The sequence below is a fragment of the Chanos chanos genome, chromosome 11 (genome assembly GCF_902362185.1).
Source record: "Chanos chanos chromosome 11, fChaCha1.1, whole genome shotgun sequence".
Taxonomy (NCBI): Eukaryota; Metazoa; Chordata; class Actinopteri; order Gonorynchiformes; family Chanidae; genus Chanos; species Chanos chanos.
The window spans coordinates 16056053-16062366 of NC_044505.1; positions in this window are offsets into that span (position 1 = coordinate 16056053).

Here is a 6314-nt window from a genome sequence, read left to right on the forward strand (position 1 = left end):
CTGGGTGCATTAGGGTTTGTGTATTATCCTGCTGCTATCCTGTGTGCTCATGCTCAGTCTCTGTGTGTGTGTGTGTGTGTGTGTATGCAGTTGAGCATTCATCCTTTTAACTTGCCCTGTGTGTGCGTGTGTACACGTGATTCAGTGTGTGTGTGTGTGTGTGTGTGTGTGTGTATCCGTATTCCTGTGTGTCCACGACCGTTCCGCCCCTATCCAGTTAAATCCGTTCCTTTTCAGTGATCCATGGACTGTATGTGATGGATGGAGCTTTTCTCTCTCTCTCTCTCTCTCTTTCTCTTTTCCTCTCTCTGATAGACCTCAGAATCAGCACATGAAGCCCCAGTGGCCTCTCACCTTCCTGTCTCTTACGTACAGTTGGGAGTTCAGAGCTGTTTTTTTTACCAATACTGGCTCTCAGCTCCACTTTTCTAAATTCAAGCATCAACCATCTCCGCTCCAAATCCCTTTCATAAACAGTACGCTCTACCTTATCGCGGCATTCATTTCCACGGCTCGGTAATCTAGCTTTCGCCCGTTGCGTTTTCCAAATTCTCATATTCTCCTTTTTGTCGTTTTTGCAGATTTGTCATCGTCGCTGTTCCAAATTGACACGTTCATTCGCAGCGTTCCGAATTAGAACCGTTTTCTCCGTTCCGAAACTCACCCACACATGTCGCAGTCTCCCCCCCCCCCCCCCCCCCGAATTCTAGAATTCACAGCTGGCGTTCCAAATTCTAAGCCTGAGTTTTCTCTCTCTTTTGAAAGCTGTCATTACTTTTTTTCTTTTGCGGCGCTGTGAAACTTGTGAATAATAGCGTTCCTTCTTTAGAACTCTCGGTTTTCCACTCCCTCTTGGGCAAGAGAGACAGAGAAACACCTGATTGCTTGAACCCACAGGTTGAAAGGTAGTTAGATGTGTTCTGCTCAGTGGAATTCGTTTTTTGGGGGTTTTTTTTTTTTTTTTAGTCTGTAGTTATACCTCTCAGTGCATCATCTCTGCTTGTGAGACAATGATTTTCTAGTGCAGCATCAGGAAGGAGACAGTAGGAACCATCTCTATGATGTTACATTATACTTATAAAGCCCTTTTATACAGGCTGTCATGGTTTGATGGTGAGTGAGTGAGTGAGTGAGTTTTACACCAGTGGATTGAGTTTGAGTGAGGTTTGTCTTACTCAGCAGGGAGTGGCAGCTGTGTTTCAGCTTTACTGTTCTTGTAGTGTGTGTGTGTGTGTGTGTGTGTGTGTGTGTGTGTGTGTGCTGGGTTTGCTGTAAAAATACACACACACACACACACACTCACTCTCTCTGACACACAGACACAGTTAGACCAACACTCACACATATACACTCCTCTGTGCCCGTTTACTTTCCTCTCCACACAGTGTATTCAAGGTGATTTTGGCAAACAGCAGCTTAGAAAAGATAGTCTGCTGAAAATCTCTCTCTCTCTTTCTCTGTCTCTCTCTCTCTCTCTGTCTCTTTCTCTCTGTCTCTTTCTCTCTGTCTCTCTTGCTTAGATGTGTGTGTGCAGACTCACACACACACACACACACATTCTGCTCTCAAAAAAAATGTGTTTTCAGATCCTGTGTCTTTGCCAAGTTTGGGGTTTAATAAATAAATGAGTAAATTAATAAATAAAATCAAACGAAAAAAAAAAATTAAAAAGAAAACATCACCTCGAATAATATTTTTTTCCTCTTTGACACGAGATCAGTGACTGGATGAGCCCACACACTTCTGTGAGAGAAGGAGTGAGCGTAGGGGGGGGGGAGAAGAAAGGGTGAGCGAAGACAGGAGGAAAGGATGAAAAGAAGACGAGAGGATCTTTGAAGCCTCGCATCTTACAGCTAGAATCAGACGACTCGTGGGTCGCTCCCTCCGAGTCTTGGCAGACCCCACGCAAGGCGGTCGCGACACGAGCTCGTCCATCATCTCAACCCCCCGAAAATCTCTCCGCGCGCCTCTCTTCAACCCGAGCGCAAAAAAAAAAAAAAAATTAAACCGTCGGGAATCGCGCTAAGCCACTCGCGCCGTTCCGACTCTCAATTTCGGATGTTCCCCGAGTTTAATGGCATCGCGTGTTTTACACGCAGACGCGTTTTTGGCCCTGTCAATTAGGCTTCGTCCTCTTCCCCTCATTCTCCGTCCTGCGTTCTCTCTCTCTCTCTCTCTCTCTCTCTCTCTCTCTCGCTCTCTCTCTCTTTCCAGTCCCAGCTATTTTGTAGTTTTTTTTTTTAAGACATCCATTTCAAAATATTCCAACCCCTCGGAGCAATGCTATATGAACTCTCTACATCACGTTCTGTCCTGCCTAACAAACAGACTAAAGGAAGTCAAGGGAAGGCGGGAATTAGTTGACAGGGGATTTGGCGTTAAACCTGACATACAAAAGAGGTGAACATCTCAAAGAAATATCTGAGGTAAATTTAGGTAACAGGCCTCTTCTTTTTTAGACAAAATACCTTATTTTTCAACTGCATAGAATTACACAAACTCTTAGTTCCTCATTCCTGGGATACAGTACATCTAATAGGTCTTAGCAACATTGTCAGCCAATGAGCACACATCTCATTTGCTTATCACCGCCCACTGTTCTCTGTATCGTGTGATTAATTTCTGTCCGACCCTTCACTTTGGCCCTGTTTAATAAGAGCAAGTCACATGTATTGCCACCCCTCCGGACATTTATAATCTATGCCACCTTATTCCTTCAGTTTCAAATGTTACCTCTGTATGTGCAAATTAAATAATCTTTAACCTTATTTAACAACATGGCCTACCATTACGTGTTTGCTCAGCACATAAGGGTGGGTTTCCCAGAGACGCGATCATACAGAGGGAAAAGACTAAAACAAAGTTATGAGCTAAAGTTACCATCAGTAGTTGCCTAGGTTAATATCTGACACTTTCTCTCTCTATATATGTGTATGTGTGTGTGTGTGTGCGCGCGTGCAGGGTTTTCCCTGAAACACTTGGGTACAGCGCCTAGGCTTTTCCATGGTAGGGAAAACCCTAGTGTGTGTGTGTGTGTGTGTGTGTGTGTGTGTGTGTGTGTGTGTTACACATTTATTCAGAACGGGATGTATCAATGCTAAGAGACAGCCAGTGAAGTTATAATGGAGTCGTGTCTAATCGATCGCTTAGCAAGACTTTCGATAATAACAAGGTGTTATATCATGTCTTGCTGATACTTCACGAGTTTACCGTGTTCTGTTACGACACTGCTGCAAGGTGCATCCTGTATCGTACTCCGCATGTTTTAGCTTCACTGTATTTGTTTAATGAGAAGAGGGACACATTATTTTGCATATCACATTTTGAGTAACAGTAACACAGTGAATTTATTTCCCGTCTGTCATGGAAGATGGAAGACAGTTCTCATGCCCTACTTTTAACCATAATGACCTAAAGCTGAAACACAATGTAAGCCACTCTGCTTATGTAAGTGAATCACTCACTGGTAAACAAATTGAATAATACGCAAAAAAAAAAAAAAAGCTACTCTATCTAGGTTAAATGTGGTTACTCACTGCTATTGAGACGCTCGCTTGCTAACGCACCTGGAGGTTACCTACTCAAAGATGGGTTTTAGACAGAGCGCAGTGTCACAATTATACACCTAGTCCATCTGGTACACAAGCTTCCATTTACATTGCCTTGAAATTGTATATGTTTACAGGATCCCTTATGCTTCTGTTTACATTAACACTAACACATATACTTCACTCCACATTTACTCTAACACATGTACTTCACTCCACGTTTACACTAACACCTATACTTCACTCCACGTTTACACTAACACATATACTTCACTCCACGTTTACACTAACACATATACTTCACTCCTCGTTTACACTAACACATACATTTCACTCCTCGTTTACACTAACTCATATACTTTACTCCACATTTACACTAACACATATACTTCACTCCACATTTACACTAACACCTATACTTCACTCCACGTTTACAATAACACATATACTTCACTCCACATTTACACTAACACATACACTTCACTCCACATTTACACTAACACCTATACTTCACTCCACGTTTACACTAACACATATACCTCTATACACATTTATACTCACACATATATTTCTGTACACATGACTCTAACACATACACTTCTATACTCATTTACACTAACACATATACTTCTATACATTTTATGCTAACAAATAGGTATTTATACACACATTCACACTGACACATGCACTCCTACACACATTCACACTGACACATGCACTCCTACACACATTCACACTGACACATGCACTCCCATACACATATTTATACTAACAAATGTACTTTCATTCACATTCACACTGACACATGCACTCCCATACACATTTATACTGACAAATGTACTTCCATTCACATTCACACTGACACATATACTTCTGTACCTACTGCACATTTCTTCATGTACATCTACTGTGTCAAGCGGCAATTTCCACGTTTAAGTGCATATCAGTTCTTGACATTGCAAATTACCCGTGTGTTACAGCATAGATGGCAGTTTAATCTGTCTGTAAGAGACGTTGTGCACTGGCACTTGCAAATGGAAAAGATATACACAACTGATCCAAACTGCAAATCTGAGCAGATGGAGATTCAGATAGGCAGAGAAAGTTCCGGAGGACAATATGTGAGCCCTGACTGTTAGGAAGTGAGAACTCGATCGGCACATGCCGGCAAGACGCGAACACATACGCGCGCGCGCCCACACACACACACACGCGCACACACACACACAGCGTGCTATCACTATCGCTCTAGACAGGCTGTCATAACACAGAGCCTGGGGTAGTGGTCTGACCACGACTGAACGGACACAACCTACAACAGACACAGTTGGACACAAGCTCAAACACACACACACACACACACACACACACATAGAGAGAGAGAGAGAAAAAGAGACAGAGAGAGATCAGTTTGCCACTCATAAAAACAAAACAAAAACAAAACTTCAAGGACTTTTCGGAGTTTGTCAGATTTATCGTGTATGTCTGTCTTAGTGTTCACGAGTCTATTTATCTGTCTGTCAGCTAGATCTGTCTTGTCTTCCTGTCCATTTATCCCACTGTCTATCTGTGTCTCTATTTATCTATTATTTATGGAAAACATGGATTCTGTAGGAACAAAAAAAAAAAAATGATATCAGCTCTTGAAATGGACTTTTGATTACTGAGTGAAGTGGTAGTCGCTTTAGCATCAGATGGGACATTTCATGTCTATTTTAATTCTAATTCCATTTTCATTTTAATTCTAATTTTAGGAGCTTTGCAACGATCATCTTCTTTCACTCTGTCTTCCTCTACTTTTTTTTTATTACTTTTCACGCTCTCCTCCTCTCTGCTTTCTCCTCCCTTTCCTCTCCTTTTTTTCTGCCTCTCTCTCTCTCTCTCTTTCTCTCTTTCTTTCTTTCATGCCCAGGATGTCAGAGAGGACAGATTCAGACTCTCAGTGAAAGCATGACTCATTCTTCTGCACACACCGTGTGTGTGTGTGTGTGTGTGTTGGGGGCGGGGGGTAGCAGCCTATATATGGGGGGTGTGTGTGTCTCAGTGTGGTCTAATCTCTTAAAAAGTCTCGGTTAGAACTGCTCTTTTTTTTTTTACACTACTGGGTCAAAGCACTGCTCACCATGCTTGACGGTGTGTGTGTGTGTGTGTGTGTGTGTGTGTGTGAGATATGTCATGCCTGCATGAGGGGTCGTCACACTTCCACGGTTCTCCCGGAGTCTCCCACATTTCTCTCTGTCTCCCTCCCTCCCTCCCTCTCTCTCTCCCTCTCTCTCTCTCTGTTCTGGTCTACTCCTGCTTTCTTTCCTCCTGTTTCTGTCTTCTCCACCTACTCTCCCTCTCCACTGGCTTCTTTTTTGTTCTGTCTCTTTCTGTTCCCCGTTGGCTGTATTAAAAACCCTGTGTGCTTTCCCTCCCTGGTGTTCATGTGTAATTATTCCCTGCTACTGTCCTCCTGTGTGCGTCACTCTTAATTGCCCCCCAGGCTTTTGCAACCTAAAATTGAATTCCTCCCCAATCTTCCACCCTCCTCCATCTCTCTGTTGTCAGTCAAATGGACTAACCTTCACTCCATGCCTTGCCTTTAAATATCACACTCACACACAAATACACACACACAAATACATACACACACAGCTCTCTGTTTAATTAATTACTTACAGTGAATTTCAAACACCCACATAACTAGTTTCACAAGACCTCCATTTACCTTTCCTCATTCTTAATGTCATATTGACAGCTTCGGTTTATTTATTTATTTGTTTG